The sequence below is a fragment of the Lissotriton helveticus genome, chromosome 10, assembly GCF_964261635.1.
Source record: "Lissotriton helveticus chromosome 10, aLisHel1.1, whole genome shotgun sequence".
NCBI lineage: Eukaryota > Metazoa > Chordata > Amphibia > Caudata > Salamandridae > Lissotriton > Lissotriton helveticus.
Genome location: NC_136071.1, coordinates 486,423,016 through 486,447,758, shown reverse-complemented (window position 1 = coordinate 486,447,758; position 24,743 = coordinate 486,423,016).

Here is a 24,743-nt window from a genome sequence, read left to right as displayed (position 1 = left end):
CGAGAGAGGTGGGACCGGAACTCCTGGACATCCTGCATTTTTGCTACTGCACCTACTTCCTGAGGTATCCTGAAGTTGTGCATTGGGGTATTAGAAGCCCCTGCCCCAAACACCTTTTGCACCGAAGCTCAGAGGCCTACACTGCACGAGTGTCCCATGGGCCTGCTTTGTGCATTTCCGCTTGAGGCCACTTTGCGGTTCCTAGTCTGTTAGCTAGCAAGCCCCCACGAAGGGCCATCTTTGATTTCTTGAGCTTTTCTGGCTACTCCTGATGTGCTCCCACTCCTCTCCAAAGGAGGAGTTCCTCAGAACTTGCTGGTCTGCACCAAAGCCAATCTTGTTATCTTGCATGGGTTGCTGTTGCCAAAGCTTTTTGGGTCCAATCCGGATTCCAACACTGCAGTCAGCTAGATACTTTGTGGGACAGCTTCAATCCAGCTCCTGGTCATTGTCGATGCCTCCTGGTCCTCGTGGCTGAAGAGTCAAGCTTTACCTCGTTTACCTGAAATCACCCAACATCGGTTGGCATCGTCTCCTCGCCACCCTGGTCACTGGCTAGTGACCCAGACTTTGTCCCCTCTGCTTTCAGGTTCTTCACATCTCTGGTCCACCCGGACACTTTTCGTCTGGTCGCCTACAGCATTTCTTCGCAGCTCTCCATTGGAATCGACAACGAAACCCAACACCAAAAGACACCTATGCACTCGCCTTCCCTGGGTGAGGTAACATAAGTACTCCGGTGCTCCCGTGGGTCTTGACTTTCGAAGTGTCCTAGTATAAAAGGGTTCCATCGTAGTTCACCTCTAAGTGCCCATAATCTTTAAAATTGTAACTTGTTCGTTCTCCATTGAAAGTCAATGGTGATCCGCGGGCTGTGTTTAGACACTGCACGCGTCCCCCGTGGGCCTCCTGCATTCTAACCGTAGGTGGTTATAGGTAGCCCCAGAGGTTCTACAGACCCTAGGCCTGCTTTCTAACTATCACGTAGTTCTTATACCACTATTTTAGTATATGGTTTGTGAGGTCCCTAGGGCATAACATATACTGTGCAACTTATCGTTTTTTAATTAAGTTCCTTGTATTGTACTTTTACCTCTGACCTCATAAAGAGTCCAGAGGGGTTGTGTTTAGAATAAATACATATATATTTTATATATACCTTGTGTGGTGTGCTTTCATTTGATCATTCAAAAGATTATAATTGGTAAAAACAAGCAGCTTAACTCGCCTCTAAGTCTTAGCCTGAAGGCTGCTCTCCACAGCTACCACTAGGATAGCTTTCTATAAAGGTTGACTTTAAACCTACCATCAATAAGGGTCGTTTGAACTGGTGCAAGGTAAAGTATAGGAAATGGGTCATCAGCAATGGGCAAGGTGTTGAGGCTCTGAAGAATATAGGTGCCAGCATGAATATGGAAAGAAATCAACTGGTGCCCCCAGAGCAGGTAATTCCCTGCACTCCTTCAGGTTATGGTGGCTGAAATCAAGAGGGTCACTGTCTGGGGCCCTTTTTCCATTTGAGTGTGGGGGGTTCAGGATTTCTGAAGATTTCTGTGAGCCCGGCCCTGCCATACCTGTGGACTGTTTGCTTGATAATGTCGTTGAGCACACTACCTGGAAGGATGAAGATGTTGGGGCTACCTGCCTGGATCTGTGCTACCACATGGTCCATAGCTGCCCAGGATTGGATTAAAAAAGGACTGGATCCTGGAATATTGGTCCCACCAGCTGCTAAGAAGGGGGAAGGCAGAGGGCATGGGAAAAATGCCCCCTAAATGCACTCCCAGTGAAATGGATGGGGTACCTGTGGTGGGTACCCAAGAGCCTACTGACGACAGCATTGCTTCCTTTGATGACCTTCCTACAGTTTGTGGAAGTCATGTAGAAGGAGGATCCACTAAGGAGGAGCTCTATAGGGTACAAAGGGAGTGTCCGCCCTTGAGGGCATGATGCTACAGGCTAAGGCCCAAGCAGCAAGTAATGCCTCTGGGAACTTTGATATTTACTGTGAGGACAACCTCCATTACAGTGAGCCTAAGGTTCCTTTACATAGGACAACAAGGGTTATGGTGGTCCTTCAATGCTACAGGGCCTTCCTACTGGAGCTGGTAGGATACCTGTGCGAAGACAAGACATTTGCATGGTATGCCCCCACTTTTATTGGCCTGGGATCAATAATTCATCAGATGCATTATGTAGGACATGTGTAACCAGCCAGGCCAATGAGAAGACATGGCAGATGCTGAAAGCCCCCCTTAATCCACTGCCTGTCATTGGCATGCCCTTTGACTGGGTGGGCATCAACTTGTTGGGTCTATAGATCCCCAGACTGCCTCAGGCATCAGGCGTATCCTGGTTCTGGTGGATCATGCCACTTGGTACCCAGAGGCAATCCCTCTAAGGACCATGACTGCACCTGTAGTGGCACCTGCCCTGATGGGAAGCTTTACCTGAGTGGGTTTCCCCAAGGATGCTATTTCTGACAAGGGCACAGACTTCATGTCTGCATACATGCAGTCATGCAGAAGGGGTGTGGGTTAACATACATTTTCTCCACTCCTTACCATCCACAAACAAATGGGTGTGTGAAGACATTCAACAAGACACTGAATGGCATAATTACAGGCCTACCAAAGCACTGAGGAATAAGTGGGGCATTCTCGTCCAATGCAGTAAACCAGCAATATGTTACCGTAACTCAGGTCGCTGGATACTGCCGTTTATCGAATATGGAAATTTATCTTTAGTGAAGTTAAATAGGTGGAACCGCTTAGAAGGGTTTATAGCGGTTTTGCACATTAGGACATATAGAATTGACACACTGACATTATGAGATAGTTATACTATCAGAAGCTCCCTGTTCGCACGGAACCAATCTTTTTGAATAGGCTGCTCATTTTGTGTAGTGGATAGTTTGTAGTATGGAATTGAAGAATATGTATGTTCTTTGAAGAAAATACATCAGGTTAATTTTCTCGTTTACTTATTATGGACACTGTGACAGTTTATCACAGGTTCTCATATTCTTTTATAATATCTGTTTGAATATATTTTTTTCTTTACTATGTATCTAGGGTCTTATCATGGTACCCATTTGAGATGTTTTCCCCATGTTTCCAGATTGGTTTTACGGAAGGACTTTAGAAACAAGTATATGTAAGTCATTGTGCAATGCACTTTTAATGAAAGAATATTGTTCATACCTAACAATTAGTGTTAAATTTTATGTGGTCGATTCCACGCTTTTACCCTGTCTATTTTAACAGAAAAGGAAATCACCTCGGAAGTTTTGTTTCTGAGAACCTCTACTGTGACACTTACAATTAATCTGAGGCATTATACTTATCTGCAGTGTAAGTTTCATGACATTTCTGGTTTCTAGTTGGTGCTTTATGCACTACAGTTTGAGCAGCTTTAGAGGTTAACATCTAGACCTGAATATCGTGTTAACTATTGAAAACCCACAATATACCCCGACTCATATAGAAGGCACTTATAAGTAAACCTTTACAAAAGGGGGTGGTGATGGACGGAGCATCTGAATGAATCAAACACTCACACCCAGTCAAAAGATCTGGGTTTAATTCATCACCATTCTTTAGCCCACTCTGCCACCCCAGTTCAGATATGGCTATATGCAAATCAGTCTGACCCTGTGCCTCATGGGAACAGTCCAGCCCGAACTGCCAAGCCATGTCTTCCCTGGACCGGAAACATGCTTCCGAGGACCGGTTTCTGGCATTCCAGCCGTCTTCAGCCCGGCTTGCTTGAATCCAGTGGCAAAGTGAGCAAGGGACTCACGTCTGAGCATACCCTGCCACACTTATGGCGGCCAAAAGCGGTACAAAAGGGGGTGGTGATGGACGGAGCATCTGAATCAATCAAACACTCACACCCAGTCAAAAGATCTGGGTTTAATCCATCACCATTCTTTAGCCCACTCTGCCACCCCAGTTCAGACATGGCTATATGCAAATCAGTCTGACCCTGTGCCTCATGGGAACAGTCCAGCCCGAACTGCCAAGCCATGTCTTCCCTGGACCGGAAACAAGCTTCCGAGGACCGGTTTCTGGCATTCCTGCCGTCTTCAGCCCGGTTTGCTTGAATCCAGTGGCAAAGTGAGCAAGGGACTCACGTCTGAGCATACCCTGCCACACTTATGGCGGCCAGATCTTTTGACTGGGTGTGAGTGTTTGATTGATTCAGATGCTCCGTCCATCACCACCCCCTTTTGTACCGCTATAAGTAAACCTTGGGATGAACGGGGATTGGGAGGTGCAAGTAATGTGGGAGCTCGCTAATAGCCTATAATAGGTTTTTAATATAGTTTAGGGGTTGCAAATAAAGAATTTTGGGGGCCCTATTCTAAATAAAATTAACTTTCTCTAAATTTTCTTTACGTTTTCAGATACTCTGTTATATAAACTATTTCAAAAGCCCACTCTATAGGTCTTTACTAGATTCCCGCTGGCCTGGCTACCTTTGGATCACTCCATATAGGTATTCTCTATGGACTGTATACATGTATTAAGTTTCTGTATATACGATTATTTTCGTTTCCTTACATTAACCAACCTTGCTTGTATAATTTCAGCCTTTTCCGATTGTAATAATAATTTCGGGTTCGACAATTGACGAGTATTAGGAGCAGACATTTGGATCACTGCTCTTTGGTTTTAAACACCTTTAACCCTGAGGGGATTAATCTTGTTCTTGTTTATTTTGTATAGCATTTACCCTAAGTCTAACTGACAAATGTCATCAGGTCTTTTTGACCTGAGAATTATATTGGCATCAAATAGAACATATGCTGATAATCATGATTGTATTGTGTGTTCCTAGCATTGCCAAGGGATCCACACTACTCTGTGACTGTAGAGCGACGACTGAAGGTCTTTTTGCTGGATTCATCTACTACATAAGCAAGGTTATCTTATAACTTATAGTCCAATTTATTCTTTTCTAGACCTATTGTGGGGCTGCTCTAGGACATCGGGAGTTTTTCACTTGTCATTTCTGTTAGTTGCACAGGCTTTCCTTCTTTCTTTCAAGCACTGATCTCTTAGCCTTTTGTCACCTATGAGAGCCAATTATTTGGAAGCAACATGAGTTCTATTTGTTGCTTCAGTCACATATACAGTAAATCATGTGACTCCAAAGGATACAACTGCTTTGCTTTCATTTCTGAGAAATCTCACTTCACTTCACATCTTTTTCTTGCTCTGGGTGTTGTTTTTCTGTGGTCTTTTTTGAGTTTTTCTGGTGTAAGGTTTTAGTTTACTTGCACTGTTGCTTTTCTCTTTCCTAATTCACAACATAATTAGAAAATATGAAGTGTATTTGAATTTGTGTACCAACTGCTGTATTTCATGTTTTACTTCTTACAGCCTTGAGGAAGTCACGGTTGTGACGAAACGCGCGTTGGCCTTTTCTGTGTCACCAAGTCAAAGAACTGACACCTCAACTATACCATAAGGAATTGTAAAACTTGTGGCAAATACTAAGACTGTCTAAAATATTCTTTTTGTGCTTTTGATGTAATAAATGATGACTTAATCATTCAATTCTATCTGATTTACGTAAATCCTTACTTGGAAAGTCTCTTCTCATTGTCAAATGGTGCTTTTCTTGCTAGAGTAAGTGTATTTATCGATTGTACTGATATTATTCAAGAGTGCCGGGGTTTAGCATTTTTAGCAGAGAGAATGCCACCAAGTGTTGGGAAACTACTCTTCTCTGTGCTCCCTTATTCCTTGGACTATACACTTGTGTACCCCTGATGTGGACACAGGGGAGAACCTCTCTGTTAAGAATAAATCTTACAGGTTGTCAGATAAGGTAAGTGAAGTTTGTACAATGCTGGAATTGGGAGTGATAGAACCCTCCAGTAGCCCCTGGTCCAGTCCTGTGGTTCTGGTACCAAAAGCTGCCCCAGCAAGCACCACACATGGCCTGAGGTTGTGTGTGGATTATAGACTGCTAACCTCAGTGACAAAGACAGATGATCATCCCATCCCCCAGGCTGATAAGTTTATGGCAGGTTAGGGGTTACCCAGTACTTAAGTTCCTTTGATCTTACATCAGGGTACTGGCTGATTACCCTAAGAGAAGGTGCCAAGGAGATGTCAGCCTTCTCCACTCCAAAGGGTCATTACCAATTTAGTGTGATGCTCTTTGGACTCAAAAATGCCATACCCCCTTCCAGAAGTTGGTGAATCAGGTATTTCTGGGATAGAGGCCTTCTCATTGCCTAACTCGACTACATAGTTATCTTCAGTAGCCTTCAGTAGCAGCTGGAAGGACCACTCTTTTCCCTCCAGAAAGTGCTTCAGGCAGGCCTAACTGTCAAGGTCAGTAAGTGCGAGATAGAGTAGGGGTCTGTGGTTTACTTAGTACACCTGATGGGCAGGGGTAAGGTACAGCCACTCCAGACCCAGATAGAGACCATCATGGCCTGGGAGCCCCCAAAACCCAGAATGAGGTAAAAGCATTCTTGGGCCTTACTGGCTATTACAGGAGGTTTATCAAGGAATATGGCACCATTGCTGCCCCTTGTATGAGCTGACTTCTAAGAAGCATCCCATAAATGTGATTTGGACAGAGTCATGCCAAACTGCTTGACTTCTGCAAGGGTTTATCATTCAAACAGATGCCTAAGAACATTGTATAGGGGCAGGGTTATCCCAGCTTATGAAGAGGGCCTGGACCAACCTGCAGCCTTAATTTCTAGGAGGCTACTTCCCGGGTAACAGAGGTGGAGCGCTATAGAAAGAGAAGCTTTCACTGAGATCCTGTCACTGAAAAAGTTGAGGCCATTTCTGTTTGGTACTAACTTCCTAATTCTGACTGACCACAAAATTATTGAAGTGGTCCATTTCCCTACAGTGTATGGACATCAGGGTGAAACACAGAACAGGGGTAGACCACAGCAATGCTGATTGTCTGTCTAGGTTCTTCTGCCTTAGTGATGAGAACTCCCTAGAGGTCGGGAAGGTCTACCCACTTTCAGCTGGGGTGTACACATATTAGACCTGTCATCCTTAGGGTGGCCTTCCACTAAACCTTTTGCCTGCTTACCTCCTCTTTTTGCTGTGTCTTTTTTTGGCCTTAGGACTCTGAGCGCTTTAGCACTGCTAACCAGCGCTAAGGTGAATGTGCTTTCCCCTAAACATGGTAGCTTTAGTATATACCCAGTTGGCATATTTAGTTTACTTGTAAGTCCATTGCAAGGTGATATACGGTAAACCCAGGCCCTGTAAATTAAATGGTACTAGTGGGTTTGCAGCACTGATTGTGTCACCCACACAAGTAGCCTTTCAAACCTGTTACAGGCCTGCCATTGCAGTTTACTGCCACCTCAATTTGGCAGTTGAATCTCCTTGCCAATTCTTATACTCCTGTTTTATTATGCATAAGTCACCCCTAAGGAGATGGTCAATGACATCACACGGATGATGTCATTGGAGATGTCATCAGTGATGCCATCAGTGATGTCACTGACAATGTCGTGAGTGATGTAATATATGAGGCCAGAAACAAGTAATTCTTAAACAAGCAGGCATAAACTACCACCTCTACGCCGACGACACCCAAATCTATTACAAGATCAAAGTCACGCTGATATCCTACACCTGAACAACACCGTCACCAAGATCCAAACCTGGTTCCATTCTAATCATCTAAAACGTAACCCTAACAAAACCGAAATCATTCTCTTCCCGTTCAATCCTGGATCTCTGACCTTAACGCACTCAACTGCTCACTCACCCTGTCCAACTCTGTCAAATCTCTTGGTATTTCTATCGACAACACCCTAACCCTTAACGTCCACATCAAAAACTCTGCTTAAAGGAGCCCTCTGCACTCTACGTCACCTAAAGAAAATCAAACTCTTCATACCTACAGATGACTTTAAACTTGTATCTCAATCACTTGTCCTTTCACGTATTGATTATAGTAACGCCATCCTCAACGGAATTCCCAAGGTCCACCTTGCTCCGATCAAAGCTGTACTCAACCTTGCAGCCAGGCTCATCACTGACTGCAAACCCTTCAATCGTATCTCCCCAGCTCTCAAATCTCTTAAATGGCTCCCTATTATAGGTAGTTCTGCCTACAAAACCGCCTGCATCACTCATAAAGTCCTCCACCAAAACACTCCACCAAGTACCTCTCCAAGAAACTCCTCATTGTAGGCACCACTGGACCTCTGAGAAGCACCAACACCCTCCTTCTAATCCCACCACTACATAAAAAGAAATCCACACAATCATGCTCATTCTCTGGAATGCCCTCCCAAAAAGCCTGCGTTGTAACCCCTCCTATTTCAGTTTAAAAAACTACCAAAAAATTCAACTCCTCAATCATTACTGGGATCATAACCTGGGACCTGCACATTTTTTGTAATGTATTTTTATTATTTTTAAATATATGTAATAAATGTTTAGAAATTAGTACTTTTTTAAAGTAAATTTTGCATTTTAGTATTAGAGTGGGTTGTGGGTTTATAGGGGAATAGGGTAGGTCAATTAATTAATCAATTATTATGTTTTTATGTATTGTTATTGATTATTCATTTATTGATAATTAAATATTAATTGGTAATTAATTTTATTTATTAATTTCTTTAATATTATATTCATTATAATTAATTTATTATTGTATTTATTTCTTGTTATTGTTAATTAATGTATTGGTAATTAATTAGTCAATTTATTAATTGATTAAATAAATTAATTATGTAACTTTTTATGTGTAGCAGGTTGTGGATTTATAGGGGAATAGGGTGGGAAGTAATTTAATTATTATTAATTAATGAATACATTTTGTGTTTATTGTTATTGATAGTTAATGTATTGTTAAGTAATTATTCGTTGGTAATTTATTTGTATTGATTGATTAATTTTTAAGTATATTAATTATAATTAATGTATTATGTAGTATTCATTGTTATTATTAATGAATTTATTTTAAATTTATTCTCAATTGGTAATACATTTTTATTATTGATTAATTGACAATTAAATTATTTGTGTTTTTTAATGTGTAGCGGGTTGTGTGTTTTTGGGGGAATAGGGTGGGAAGTAATTTAATGTTATTTAAGTAAATATTAATTTAATTCTATTAATGTTTAATATGTAATATATTTTACAACACATATTTGCTAATAAGTATGTTAATGTAACCCCTATGCTATCCTTCATTTTCCACACTGTTACATTCACTGGAGTTGGAATATTAATTTTAACCCCTACGCTATCCAACACTTTCCCTACTGTTGCACACAGTGGAGTGGGAATAGTAATGTTTTCCCCTTACGCTATCCGACACTTTCCCTACTGCTGCACTCCCTGGAGTGGGAATAGTAATTTTAACCCCTACGCTATTCAACACTTTCCCTACTGTTGCACTTCCTGGAGTGGGAATAACAATTTTTACCCCTGCGCTATCCAACACTTTCCCTACTTTTGCTCTCACTGGCGTGGGAATAGTAATTTTTACCTCTAGGCTATCCATCACTTCCCCTACAGTTGCAGGCACAGGGGTGGGATAGTAATTTTTTACCCTTACGTTATCCAACATTTTCCATACTGTTGCACTGTTTGAGGTTGGAATAGTAATTTTACTACCTCTGCTATCTAATATTTTTTGTATTATTTTAGTTAATGTAGTATATAATTAATATTAAAAAGATTAAAAATACTTGTAATTTTTTAATTTTTGTTATATATATTTATTTATTTATATTATATGTTTAATGGTTAATTTATTTTTAAATTACACATATATATATTACTTATACTTTTCAAACATTTTTAAATATTTCTAACTATGTTTATTTTATTTATATGTATTATTTACTTAATTTTACATTATTTTTTTAACTTAAATAAAACACAATATTTTTAACGATATCTTTAACATCAATATTTTTTTTCTCGATATTTTTGTACTTACCATAATGTAGATAGGATGTCGATATTCTTGACTTCAATATTCTTGCTTCGATATTGTTGTAGGTCGATATTCTGATATTTTATCAGTGATTCGTTTGCAGAGTGGTGGAGAAAGGGGGCTGGGCCTCCGACCAGCTTGCAGGAATCTAGCTGTGTAGAATTTAAAGGAGGTACCAAGATGCTTCTTGCCCGCAAGGTCGCTCAGGAGTAAAGTGGACTTCATCCCCCAAACAACAGTAGTGCACCAGGAGGTGTGTTTGCAGAGTGGTGGAAAAAGGGGCCGTGGTCTCAGAAGAACTCTTAGAAATCCAGCCGTGTGGGATTTACTGGAGGTAGCAGGAGGGGTAGTTGTCCCCCAAGGACGTCCCCCAGGACCATGCCTGTACTGTGGGTACCCTGGTCCCACCCAGGGCACCCACTTTTATCTGTTGGGGGATCATGAGGGGAGCCCCAAGGCTCCTGCTGTCCCTGCCAGCTCCCCGCATCCTGCGGGAGCCAGCATTTATTTTGGACAGAGAGAGCTGCTGAACATGCATCTCCCTCTATCTAAAAGTAATTCTGCTCTGCTTCGAGTAAGCGAGAACATTTTACATGCCCTCGCTGACTCAAAGCAGAGAAGTGTTTGTTATGGCTTGACGGGAGAAGCCATAGCAAACTGCAATGTCCCGGGGGTGTGCACCCCAGGACATTGCTGGAGGGGTGGTGGTCCCCAGAGTCATCTATGGCTCTATATGGGGTAGCTGCGCGCCCCCTTCAATGTTAATTTAGCCCTAGCTATTGAGTGGTCCCTGGGGCTTGAAGTAAGTGGCCCTTAGGGGCCACCCAGGTTATTTACAACCACCTACTATGCCTTCCCAAGTAATGAAGAATCGGTCAGACAGTAGAGAATACAAAACAGCATTTATTAGCAATACTCTGCAGAGGAGTCCAATCTGACCTGCACCCTAAGATGTCTGCTGAGGGACTGCCCCCCAACAGCCTGCAACACAAAACCAGTCCTCCAGGAACCCCCATCCACGACCACAGTGGAGAGTTACTGGCTTAGGCCGAACGTAAACAAAGGAGGCAAGGAGGGATGAGCTACCACCTGATAGATGGGTACTCACTATCAAAGTTTCAAGGTTCCTGTGCCGAGTCTCAGTGTCTCCTAATGTGGGAGCAGAGCTACGTATGCTATGTAAGTAAGGGCGGAATGGACTATTCATTAGTAAGTCAGAAGGCAACCTTGCATAGAAGAGAAAAGAATACCCAAATACAGTGTTCGGCTGAGGAAAGCAAAATGAATAACGGGGCCTAGTTCAGACATAGCCTAAAGGCGATTGTGAAATACAAAATAGAGTCCCACTCGCTAACTGAAGCTTGTGCATTACAAGGATAACTCAGTGGGTTTCATAACGTAAATACACATGAGATGTCATTTGGGGGCACACTGCTAACCTACTATGACACAAAATATGAATATAGTAAGAATGGGGTTTTTCAAACCTAACAGACCCTCCTTTTAGCATGGGTGGCTAAATGCTTTATTGCCACTATCCGGTAGGGTCTTTACAATTCTAAGCAGGGAAGAAAATAAAGCACTTTAAGACATCTTTAATATTCCAAAATGCCCTCATCAATCAACATCATATCCTGTATGTCTTGCATCATCATAGTGGAGACTTTATTATCCTGTTCTGGCAACTTAGGGGTCGGTGTGAGCTTGCCCGCACAATAGGTACAGCATGCTGGGAGACAGTTGACACAGAGACAGTACGTAATGATGACACCTGCTATAGCTACTAGGAAAAGGAGTATCTTCCAACCCCAGGATAACATCAGGCCCCGGACCCACCCTGTCAAGGACCATGAACCATTATCTTGGCGAATGTCAAATGCAAGCCTGTGTAGCTTCTGTATAGCAGAATATATATTAGGGGCGTGGTCATGGATGTAGACACAACAACTGCTACTGATGACGCAACAAGCGCCACCCCAATCTCCGAGAATAATGTCTAAAACCATTTGTTTTTTAAGGGCAACAAGTCTCGTGGCCTGAACCTCTACTGTAATATTAGTCAATATTCCTGCCATCATAATGATAACCCCCTCTACCACCTGGGTTATTCGTCTAATATTGGGGCTGTTGGCCATAGGGCCCCAGAAGGGTAAAATGCCTTTCATTGCTTCAGTAAGCTGTTGCAGAGTCGTGTCAGTCTGATCTATGTCATCTGTGTTGATCATTCTCTTAAATCGGAGGGTTAGGATACCTCTATGCTGTAGGTGATGAGTTTTGTGGTAGTTGGGAGGGGCTACTTATACGGGGGAAGGAGGTAGGAAAGGTAGCACTGCCCGGACCATCCCTCACGGAGCCACACATAGCCACAAGCACCACAGACAAAATCAACATTAGGCGGCTGGATCAAGGGTGAACTTTTGGGTATCCTCAATATAGAAGTGGTGTTGCATCTACTCTACCCCACCTCTATGTCTCTTGCCTCTTGAACACAAAAAAGTAGCCATTACATCTACCACTGCCAAGGGTATGGACTTATCTACAGTGACATTGCGGGCTTGGAAGGATTGGCAATACTCTGATACATTGAACTGCGAGAACCTTTCTATGTCCATCTCGATCTGCTGCCCTGAGACGGGACCTCAAGAATACCCGGTCAAACCGCTCACTTCCAGGGGAAACACCAGGTGGGACCCTATTTTGCGAATGCAAATTCATTGTCAGGGAACCAGAACCGCTACCTCTTTGTTCCAAGGAGTCAGCTTGAGGGAACGAGCGGATCATGAACCACCTCTCACAACTTTTAATGTAAGATAAAGGCATAGGCAGCAAGTTCTCACTTCGATGTGTTACAGAAGGTAGCAAACCACACACCCAACATTTTGTCGTATTATAGGCAGTATGGGCTGTGTGCAAAGTCTGGATAAAAATATTGTCCTTATAGGACTTACAGTGCTTCTCCTTATGAGGCGCTAAGGTAGCAAAAACATGCTCGGGAGTGGCTGGCATAGTACTCATCCAGGTGTGCACAGGGTATTTCTCTGTCAGGAAAACATCACCCCAAGTACCAATATCAGGGAAAGCAAAATTATTACCACAAACACTATTTTACTCTTAGTAGACCAAGAGGACCAAACAGGCCCATCTGAAATATAACATGGAGCCACAAAGGGCTGCTCCTCATCATGGATAGGGCGACCAAATGGATACATATATAAAATTTCAAAAGCAACTTATATTTATCACAGGAAAGAATTCACAAACTGAAGCCACTAATGCTATAACAGTACCAGAGGGATACAAGTTACCCTGTGTCCTTCAGGGCCTCACTGGTAGACTCCTATTGTTCATCAACGATGGTGCCATGAAGCACTCCCTCGGGGGAGCTGCGCGATCGCAGCCCCCCTTGCTGGAAAACAAATCTTCTTTCAGGATAGGGCATCCTCCCTCCTGGGAAGATACCCTCAACTAATCCTGTCCAGTGTCTGGGCCAGTGCACCAATCTCTTTCCCTACTCTATCACTGGTACCTCAGATAGGACACCTACAACCTGATCTCAAGTCCGTCCCTAGCTCCTAGACTGTCACTCTGATGCACTGTCCCTCCACCGAGGGCGCAGATTGTAACTGATGGCTCCAGGCACTGTCTTGTTAGCAAAAAGGGTGTGAAACTCAGGGTCAGGTGGGCATTGAGACTCAGATTCTGGTGAATTATAAGGGGGAGTATCCGGGGCGGCCCTTATCTCCAGTAGGACCACCTCAAGCAGGGCTGTATGACTTTCTTCATCCGTCTGCGCCCACCTCAATCGGGAGTCAGAGAAGAGAGCGAAGCAGGGCACCTGCTCCCCCTCCTGGTCAGCAATGCCATTAATGACCCACTGGTCATAAGGAAGTGGGGGAGGGACCTTCTTGACATATGTCCCGTGCACTCAGTGTTTCTGGCCATCGAGGTTCACTGCAGTGGGCGTAGCGAGAAGGACAAGTAGTGGTCCCTTCCACTGAGGCTCCAGGCTTGGCTAGAGCGAAGATCTTTAGTTAACTCGTACAGATAATCCACAAGCAGAGGGTACTCTTTCTTGGAGAAGCGCTTGGGTCTTGGAACACCGCAGACATTAGCGGGACATCTGAAGACCACCTCATACAGGGACAACCCTGTTCTAGAACGCGCTGTCGCCATGGTAGATAACAAAGCCAAAGGTAGATCATCTGGCCACCGCAAACCTGTACTTTCTTGTATGTGTGCTAACTTCAGTTTGAGGGTCCCGTTGTATTTTTCCACAAGAGCCGCTGACTGGGGGTCGTTAGCTGCATGGAACTCTGTTTTAATGTGTAGACCCTCACATACTAATTGAATGACCTTTGAATTGAAGTGACTGCCGTTGTCACTCCTAATCAAATGTGCAATCCGAAGCGCGGGAAGAACTCTTTTAGAAAATGCCTTCGCCGTCGCCACAGCCATGTTCTCTATGGCTGGATAAGCCTCAATCCATTTACTGAATGCACAAAGCATGACCAGTACATACTTCAAATTGTTCCCTAATTCCATTGATATTAACTCCCTCTGGAGGACCTCGAAAGGGAAGGAAGGTGGTGCAAAGTTACCTGAGGGTGTAGGATTGCCTTTCCCAGGATTATGTCTCATAGAAATAATGCAGTGTTTCACTAGATGCGTGGCTACCTCAGAGCTATTGTTGTTCTACCACACTGGCTCTAGTAGTTTACACATTCCTTTGGTACTAATGTGTACTGGGCCGTGGGCCATGGTAAAAACAGGGAGCATGTACGCATTAGGCAACACCCATCTCTGTTTTCCCGACAAGTCAGTCCAGACACATCCTCATCCAAACGCCCTGTACTCTCCTCCCATATTGCCAATTTGTCTAGGGTCACCTCACCCTGAATTTACCTGACATTTTCTAATGTGTCCTCAAACATTCCATTGTCTGGGACCCACTTAGCGGGACCTACTCCAAAACATCTTTTTTATCTTCGATCTAGCTGTCTCCTCGGCTGTCTGGTTTGCGAACGCATTTCCCCTCCCAACATCGTCTGTTATTGCTTTGTGGGCGCTACATTTTATTAAACTTATCAGGAAGTGTCAATGCGGACAAAAATCTGTGTATCAATGGGCCATTCTATATTCGCGATCCATGCGAGATCAAGGACCCTCTCTCCGCCCAAAGTTATGGGCCACCACAAAGGAATATTGTCTGTCGATATAGACATTGACAGTCAATCCCTCACTCAACTCGCAAGCCCTAAGGAAGGCAACCAACTCTACAGCTTGGGCCAATTGGTATGGGATACAGGATGTCTCAACTACAGTGTGTAACGTTGTGATTGCGTAAGCTGCAGTGGTAGTGCCATCTGGTATTTTGAAACAAGAACCATCGACATATGGTTCCCCTTAGAGGTCATGTAAGGGAACATAAGTCAGGTCTACCCGTCCTTTCGTTTCTTCCTCAGTTTGAAATAAACAATTATGGACATAATTGTCCTTTTTTGCAAAGGGAGGGGTAGTAAGGTGACTGGGTTCAGAATAGCACACTGTTTGATTGTAATGTGCGGAGAAAACAAAGTCAACTCATATCCAGTCAGACGTGCACTAGTGAGGTGCTGGTCTTTGTCTCATTAAAAAGCATATCTACAGCATGGGGTACTATTACTGTGAGGTGAGTATCAAGGACGAGCCCTGCTGATTGTCTATTAGAAACCACCACCACCGCTGCAGCTCTTAGGCAGCTCGGGAGGGCTCTGGCTACATTCTCAAGAATAGCAGAGAAATAAACGCATGGTCTCTGCTTTCCACCGAAACCCTATGTTAGAACAGAGAGCGCGCAACTGTATGCCTCATGTACATAGAGCACAAAAGGCTTCTGGTAATAAGGAGTACCCAGCACCGGAGCAGAGCAAAGCGCAACCTTAATTGCTCCAAAGCTTGCTGGCATTCAAATGTCCACAGACGGGGTTCATGCACTTCTTTGGTGGTCAGTTAAAGGAGGGGTTTTGTTATTAAGGAATAATTGGGAATCCAGTGGCAACAATATGAGATTATACTACTAATGGTCCTAGGAACAGGCATTTTAGTGATAGCAGCTATTCGTTCTGGTGTTAGTCTGCAACCCTCCTTCGACAGTAGGTGATCTAAATAGGAGACCTCCTGTCGACAATATTGAAATTTTGGAAGCTTCTCCTTGTGCCCATGATGTGCTAAATGCAACAGCAATTTAACTGTGGCATCTTCACAACCATCCTCAGTATTAGAAGCCACAAGAAGGTCTTCAACGTACTGCAAGAGCACATTACCAGGGGGAATTTCCAAATAATACAATTGTGTTTTTAAAGTTTGACTATAGATTCTAGGGCTTTCTGTATAGCCTTGTGGAGTACGAAAGAATCTAAAGCTCTGGATGACTATTGCAAATCCAAACAGATATCTGCTATCTGTATGGATTGGTATGCTGAAGAAAGCATTATTCAAATCAATCACAGAGAAGAATTTTGCTGAGAGGAGAATCATTGTCAAGATCGTGGTAATGTCTGGAACTACAGGATACTGGGGAACCACTATCTTGTTAACCTCCCTAAGGTCAATTACAAAGTGGTAGAATGTAAGTATGACCATCAAGAGAATCCAAGGGTGCCTTTTAAAGAATAGGAAGAATGGGGCTATTACACACATTCACCACTGTATCCTCAACCACACCAGACTCAATCAGATCCTATATTATTTGTAATAAGGCCTTTTCCCCTGCTTCTGATATTGTGTACTGGGGAATACATGGCAATTTGGCGTTGCTCTTTATCTGGATAGTGACTGGTGAGATCTGGAGCAACCCCACATCCATGTCTCCTGTGGCTCACAATGTGAGTGGCACATTTTTAAACTCAGCGGTGAGGGGGGCATCTTTTGCAAAGCATTGTTTTGCACAGGCCACCTCTGGTCTAATAGTTATGTATACGCCGCCTGGAGAACAAAATATTGTTGCATGTAGTCTTTTTAACAAATCCAATCCCATCAAATTCTCCCCACAATTTTACGTTAACAAAAATGGTGAATCAACCGTAAAGGGGCCAACAGTCAAAGCAAGAGGATTGGAAAAGGGGCTAACAACCAGCATGGCAGGAAAACCTACTGACACATTATGTTTGCCAGACAGAGCTGCCTATGGGACCAGTGAAGGAGAAACAAAGCTATTCAAAGCACCTGTGCCAATCAAAAATGTCTTAGCCGTGCCTTGCAGACCCACAGTGAAATAGGGTCCGCGTTAATCTACAGGTACGGGAACTGTTCCCTCGCCCTGTCCCTGCCTGTCCAAGCCGTGGGACATCCCCGTCACTTCATTCATGTCATAGTCATCATGATAGTACTGCCGTCCTCGGGGGTCGTCAAAATAGTTCCCGCTCTGTTGAGTATATGATGTATTCTCTGACTGCATCTCCCCTCGGCCTCTAAATCCCCGACCTCTCGGGGCCTCACCTTTCTGCAATAATTCCGGACACTCATTTCGCCAATGTCTCTCCTGCTTACAATACGCACATTGGTTGGGCCCAATGGGCGCATTCGAAGCACCATCCCTGTTAGACCGGGGTAACCGTTGGGCCGAACCCGAACCTCTGCCTCTTCCACCTCCCCTTGCTACTTGCTGCATCAACACCCTTGCCTTCAACTCCTTTGACTTTTTATCCACTTTTCTTTCTCCTCATTCTCTCAATGCTCATAGTACTGTGCGATATTCATTATTACTAATGGGGAGGAGATGCTCCAAGTTCTTTCCGAAGCCTGCAACCTGGTAGCAATCTGGGGAAGTAAGTTATTAACTAACCTGCTGACGAACAACCGGACACTACCCGCCGAAGACAGATCCTGACCACTAAAGTCTAGAAACACCCCTACAAACCTAGTAAAGAAATCAGACACACTCTCATCCTTCTTCTGACAACACGCAGTCAACTTGTCCCAATCCACATGTTTCGGCGGGATAAGGGACTGCATATAAGTAATAATGAGACCCGGCAATGCTAAGAACTCTGCCTTCGGCTTCTCACCAGGCTTGCGTTCCTTGTCTCACGCCTTAATCTGATCCCATGTTCCACCCAATTACCCTAAATGATCCTGTTAATGCACTTGCCTCCATATGTCTACCGGTACCAACAGGCCAAAGAACAACTCAAGATCAGCTAACGTCATCACTGTGGAGGAGGCCGCCTCTGTCAACTCCTTGTAGTACGCAGTCGGACTTTTCAGAGGGTCTGGCAACTGAGCTTTAAGGGATATTACCTCACTCCTCTTCCAAGGAGTATAAATCCACTGTTCCTGAAACCAAGCATCAACTCATGGCCTAATCACAGTATTTGGCGGGTCGTGCAGTTCCGGTATTTCAGGATGGTAAATGGGATAGACATCCCTCATGGGACATTGTGTCACTTTCGTCGGGACCTTTTGGCGCAATCTGCCCTGATAACCCACCAATGTCATTACATTACTAAAAACCTAGTTGGGGGCCATACCTGTAGCATATACCTGGTCTCCTATGTCATGGATGATCTGCGGTGCAACACTCTGAAAACACTGTTCCCACAATCCTCTCAGCGTAGCCGACATATGTTCGAGAGTGTGCTGCTGTATGAAAGGCTCATAACCTTTCATCACACTCCACACATCTTCCACACTGTACATCGGGTTCTGAGCCTACCGAGCCACATGATTCGCCACCATTTGTTTTTCCTCATCACCCATGCGGTCTCGCGCTGCTGCCCAATTCGCTTCATGCATCCCACACACAGACGTCTCGCCATTTTGCATTGCTTACGGTGTCACACTGAAGGGAGAAAAAGCAGAGCAAGAGACAGGTACCATTGTGAACAGGGACTGCGCTGTAGGGGTTAAAGGGAGCATAGCAGCTGAGTCAGTAGACAGAATAGGAGAACTGACGGCTACCGCCCCTGTAACATGCAGGAGTAAAGAAGAAGCAGGTGGGGTCGGAGCTGAGGCAGTAGGGTTAGATACAGAAACACTAGAGAGGGCGGCACTAGGGGTCGAAGACTGGGATGTCGAAATTGTTGGATGTATGCGTTCAGGGGTATAAGGAGGTGGGGGTCGAGAATCGAATAACTCCTCAACGAAAACATCCCCTTCCTCTCTAGTAACATAATATTTATCATTCTGCAATCTAAACTTCCTATCTGCATATTCTACGCCCTTATTTTTTCTCTATCCTAGGCCACTGCTTTCTGCATTATTGTTTGAGTCTGTCTCTTCTGGGCCTCCTTCTCTGCTCTCATACGTCGTTGCTTTGCTTCCTTCTGCCATACTCTTAAAGAATCAAACATTGACTGCATGCCCTTTTTAGTGAACAATTTGTCCTGCAAGAAATTCAATATTTGTTCATCAAACGAGCCAGTGAGCGGCCACTGTAAATCAGCATTGTCCCTCGTATATTTATTCCACAACGTGCTAAACATAATAGGGCCAATACCGTGCTTAATGTATACATCGAAGGCGCAGGCTGGCTCTCTTCTAGTCGAGCCTCAGTAGAACAACACCGACATCCAAAACAACCTAATTTACTTAGACAAGGCATCTTAACATAAGACACATGCACTGTCCGGAACGGACAAATATAACCCCCGCCACCAAAAGAGTTTGAGAACCAAACCACAACCGGTCCGAAGACCACATCCTACAGTCCAGAGACTGCACCAAGTTTAAGAAAATGAGCTTCAGCCCCAGACCTTTTGAAGAGTAAGCCGAATTTCCAGTTGGCCTTTTAAGGGTCCGCAAACCCACCAAGTTCAAACCAAGACAGTCTGAAGATCGTACCAAGTCCCAGACCGTCAGCTAGTGACGTTCAAGCAAGGCAGCCCGAAAATTGCACCAAGACAGTCTGGAGACTGTACCAGGACATAGCCCGTAAGTTTGTGCCGTTCAAGAATGGCGCCATTTTGCCAAGAATCAAATCACCCACTTGGTGCACTCAAGTTAAGCAAGACTATTCTCCACTGCCGACTCTTCGAACCAAACAGTCAACTCCAAGGATTCGCCTTCTCAGGACCCCAGTCAGTGACCACTAGACGAGGTGTCGCCCGATCAGACGGGCAGGGCAGCCAAGAGAACTGGACTCTTATCATATGGGGATTCCCGATCCGCCCGACTGACAAGACGCACCCGACCCTGCAACCCAATTACGGGCGAGCTGGATCACCTTGTGGGGTCCCTTTTTGGGCCCCCACTGATGGAAGTGGCCCTTAGGGGCCACTCGGGCTATTTACAACCAAGTGCTATACCTTCCCTAGTATTGAAGAGTCGGTCAGACAGTAGAGAATACAAAACAGCATTTATTTGCTATACTCTGCAGGGGAGTCCAATCTGACCTGCACCCTAAGATGTCTGCAGAGGGACTAGCCCCCCAACCGCCTGCAACACATAATCCTTCCTCCAGGTACCCCCAACCACGTCCACAGTGGAAAGTTACCGGCTTAGGCCGAACGTGAACAAAGGAGGCACAGAGGGATGAACTACTATCTGCTAGATGGGTACTTACTATCACAATTTCAGGGTTGCCATGCGGGGTCTCAGCGTCTCCTAACTTGGGAGCAGAGCTACACACATGGATAGGAATGCAAGGGCGGAATGACCTATTCATTTGTAAGTCAGAAGGCAACCTTGAACGGAAGAGAAAATAATAACTAAATACAGTGTTCAACGGAGGCAAGCAAAATTAATAACAGGGCCTAGTTCAGACACAGCCTAATGGGGGTCGTGCATCCACTTCATCACTATATATACAATTGGACATTTCTTTAAATAACTCAGCAACTACCAAGCACCACCATTTAACTAAAAGGTTGCTTTCTGCACAAGCAGCTGCCTTTCGGCCAAATGTGGTCTAGTTCCTTTCAGCAGTTTGGGCTGTAGCCTTTTCTAAATTTCCTATGGAAATCAACATGGGGAAAATGAGTTTGGGAACCCCCTCCTTTTTCTCAGCACCTGCATTATAAATCCCCGCAAACTTTTAATGACAGCAGCTGTTGTGAGCATTGAACTGGTTTCGAAAATTTTGCAAGGATTCTCGAAACAATGCCAAAATTAGTCGCAAATCAAAAACGCTATTCCTATGGAAACTACATCCTAACTATAACTGCCTACTGCCATACATATATATATATATATATTTTGGAAAATCGCCACACTGCAGACTGCTACTGCATAAATCCAAAATGACGAGGAGTGAACCCAATAGTTGCTGGTGCAAACAAGTTAATTTATTTCATGATTGCCAGCGCTGCCGCCATGACGCGTTTCGCCTCCAAGGACGCTTGATCACATGACAAACTGCTAGCCTTCAAGCAGACTATTTAAAGTGACAGTGCAGAATAATTAACAATGGACATAGTTAAAATACTGTGCAAGAATCGCGATTGTCGAAACAATACATAAAACATTACTAAAAAATGCTAAAGTTCGTTAAAACCACCTGTACAATAATAAACTTAAATAAGAAAGTTTAAAATATATAGTACATCGGTAATTCTAGATGGTAGCATACTGCTAAAATTTCCTATGTACTCATGGCGGATAATTCACCTATGAAAGGAAATTCAAAGAATACTTTTTATAACAATATGCTTTACATATTCCGATAGATAATTCATATTACCTCCAATCCTTTAGCAAGTCAGTTGTAACCCTCATTTGCCATGAAAGAGAGCGTGATTCTGCACATTAGTAACAATAGATCTTGTTTTTCCCATATGCATGGTTACTGAACACATAGAGCCCAAGTGGGTCTGTCACAAAAAGCAGTCTGCTGAATCCTCTAAAGTGCATAATAAGTGATGTGCAAAAATGTTATGAAGTGCAAATATATAAAAAACAATACAGATTCCTAATATTTACCAAAAGGTCTAAAAGTTGTAAAGAATTTATCCAAAAGAGCCACCACCTTACTTTAAAAATTATTTGCTAAAACCAGTTCATTATTTATATTATCCGGACATGTCAACACAGCAATCCTGAGAATCCTAAATGCAGGTATATAGATCTTCCCTGTCATTTAATCCATTTGGATTCTTTGTATTGAGCTCCAGTATGTACCTGGTCTCAAGGAGACAGAGTTTGGCCTCACGGTCACCTCCCCTCCTTGATACCTCCACTGTATCTATGATAAAATACTGGAGCTGATCAGGAATGCCAAGATGTTTAGCTTCAAAATGCCTGGCAACCGGATAATTTTGGTTGTGTCCCGAAATCGCACGTATGTGTTGTAGTATCCGTTTGTGAGCGGGCAGCCTAGTGCTGCCCACATATTGTAGCCCAAACGGACACTCCAACACATAGATGGCATATTCCGTTTTGCAGGTCAGCCACTTGGTGATAGCAATAGGTTCCTGTCGAAAAGGACTTATGTAATGTGTCCTATTGCTGCAGTAACGGCAGGCTTTACACTGGGGACAGGTCTTAAAGCCCTTTTTAAGTGACAACCAAGTACTTGAAAGTTTTGGCTCAATGGTATTACTGACCGAAGCCTTCGACATGGAGGGAGATTTACGAAAAGTGAGCAAGGGCTTATTGCTCACTCTGTGACCGATGACAGGGTCACTTTGTACAAGATTCCAGTTTTTATATATGATTTTTCTTAGATCTCCATGCTGGCGATTATAGGTCAGTATAACCCGGGAAGAGATTTCTTGGGTCCCAACCTGCTGTTGGTCAACCTTTGTACTGGTCCTGTCCCTAGGAACTAGAGCCTCTAGCCTGCTGATAGATTTAGACCGTTGGATAGCTTTCACCAAGCTGGTATTGGAATATCCCCTGGCCATGAAGAGCAATCTGCAAGCCTCCTGGGCGGCTGCGCATTCGGCTTCCGTACTGCAGACTCTTCTGATCCTAAGCATTTCCCAGAAGGAAATGCTCCAGATTAGATGAGCCGGATGGTAACTGCTGGCATGTAATATTGTATTACCAGCGCTTGGCTTCCTATACAACCTAGTTGACAAACTGTTATTTTCAATAAATACCTCCACATCCAGAAAACATATAGACCTTGGACTAATATTGGAAGTAAAATTCAAATTGATGTTGTTCTTATTGATTGTTTTTACAAAGGCCTTCGCACTTTCAATAGATCCCCTCCAGATAAGAAATACATCATCAATATATCGCAGGTACAGCAAAATATTGTTAGAAATAAATTCTTGGTGTTGGCCAAAAAGGACCTGCTCCTCCCACAGCTCAACGTGTAAACACGCGTAGCTGGGGGAGAAGCAGGCCCCCATCGCCACACCTCTGACCTGCTGGTAGATGGCCCCATTGAAAATGAAGAAATTGTGCTCCAGGTACATCTTAGTCATATCCAATAGCATTTTGTTATGGGCTATCGAATTTGGAGGGCACTTGTTGAGATAGAATTCCAAAGCCTTGAGTCCGTCACAATGTCTTATGGAGGTATATAAGGATGAAACATCCAAAGTCATCAATAGCATATCAGAATCCCAAGAAAAATGCTCAATTTTGCTCAGGAAATCGAAAGAATCCTTAACATATGAGTCCAAAGACTTGACATAATCTTGAAGAAAGAAGTCGATGTATTTGGATACATGCTCCATGGAACTGTCAATAGCAGAAATTATTGGCCGACCCGGTGGTACATCCGTTCTCTTATGAATATTGGGGATTTATTAAAAAGATGGAATAACTAGATGTTCTTTTTTTAGATAGCGGAACTCATCATAGGATAGAAGGCCCGCACTTCTCCATGCCTGTAGTTTATGGTATTGGTCCACCCATGTGGCTTTCACTGTTTGGATATTACTTCTGCGATAACAGGTCGAGTCACTCAGATGAATTTCTGCCTCTTTTAAATACATTTCTCTGGGCCAAAGGACCACATTGGCGCCCTTATCTGCTTGTTTCACAATAATGTCATGGTTAGTTTGTAACTTACTAATTAGTTGTTTATAACACCTGTTTTGTTTGGTAATACAGAACTTTCTTTTATTAGTGGCGGTATATCATTTTTTGATATCCTGCACCACTATTTCTTGGAAAGTATCCAGGTTGTCGTGAGCCATGACTGGCTGGAATGTGGATTTGGCCTTGAAAGGTGTAATATGTTGACTGATTGAGGCTTGAGCAGCAATCGTCACGTTTTGGCTGGACCTTTCAGTTTGTAATTCCCAAATTGTTTCAAAAGTGGCCTGGCTTTGACTGTTATCCATTGCTGGACTGGGCATGATATCTGATTGGTTGTTCTTTTTTGGATGTAATTAAAAAAACGTGTTAAATTTCAACTTGCGGGTGAATCTGTATATGTCCATCCTTGTGTCTGCATAGTTCATATTACAAGGCGGGCAGTATGATAGCCCTATGTTCAGGACAGCAGTTTCCCCAGTAGTTAGCTTCAAATTGGAGAGATTGATTACGGATTTTGGTTCGATTTCTTTACCGTTTTTTTCTGAAATCGTTTCCAATGGCCTTGTTTTCCTGAGTTGCTTCCGTCTGGCGTTCCGGGCATGGCATTTCCTCCGTTCCCAACGTTTGTGGTTTGCCCGCTGCCTTTTACTCCATGAGACTTGTGGGACCTCAATGTTTCTCGGCGGTCCTGGCATAGGCAATTGATCTCCTGAGCCAGGGATAATTTTGTAAACCCCAAGTTTGCATCCCTGGTTGGATCCGTCTCTGGCTCGCTCTCTGCTGCTGAACTCAAGCTTGAAAATGAAGTTGCTGGCAACATTGTGGTGCTGGATGCATACTGACTTGCTTTATTAGTTCTTACTTTGGCTTTAACCGCT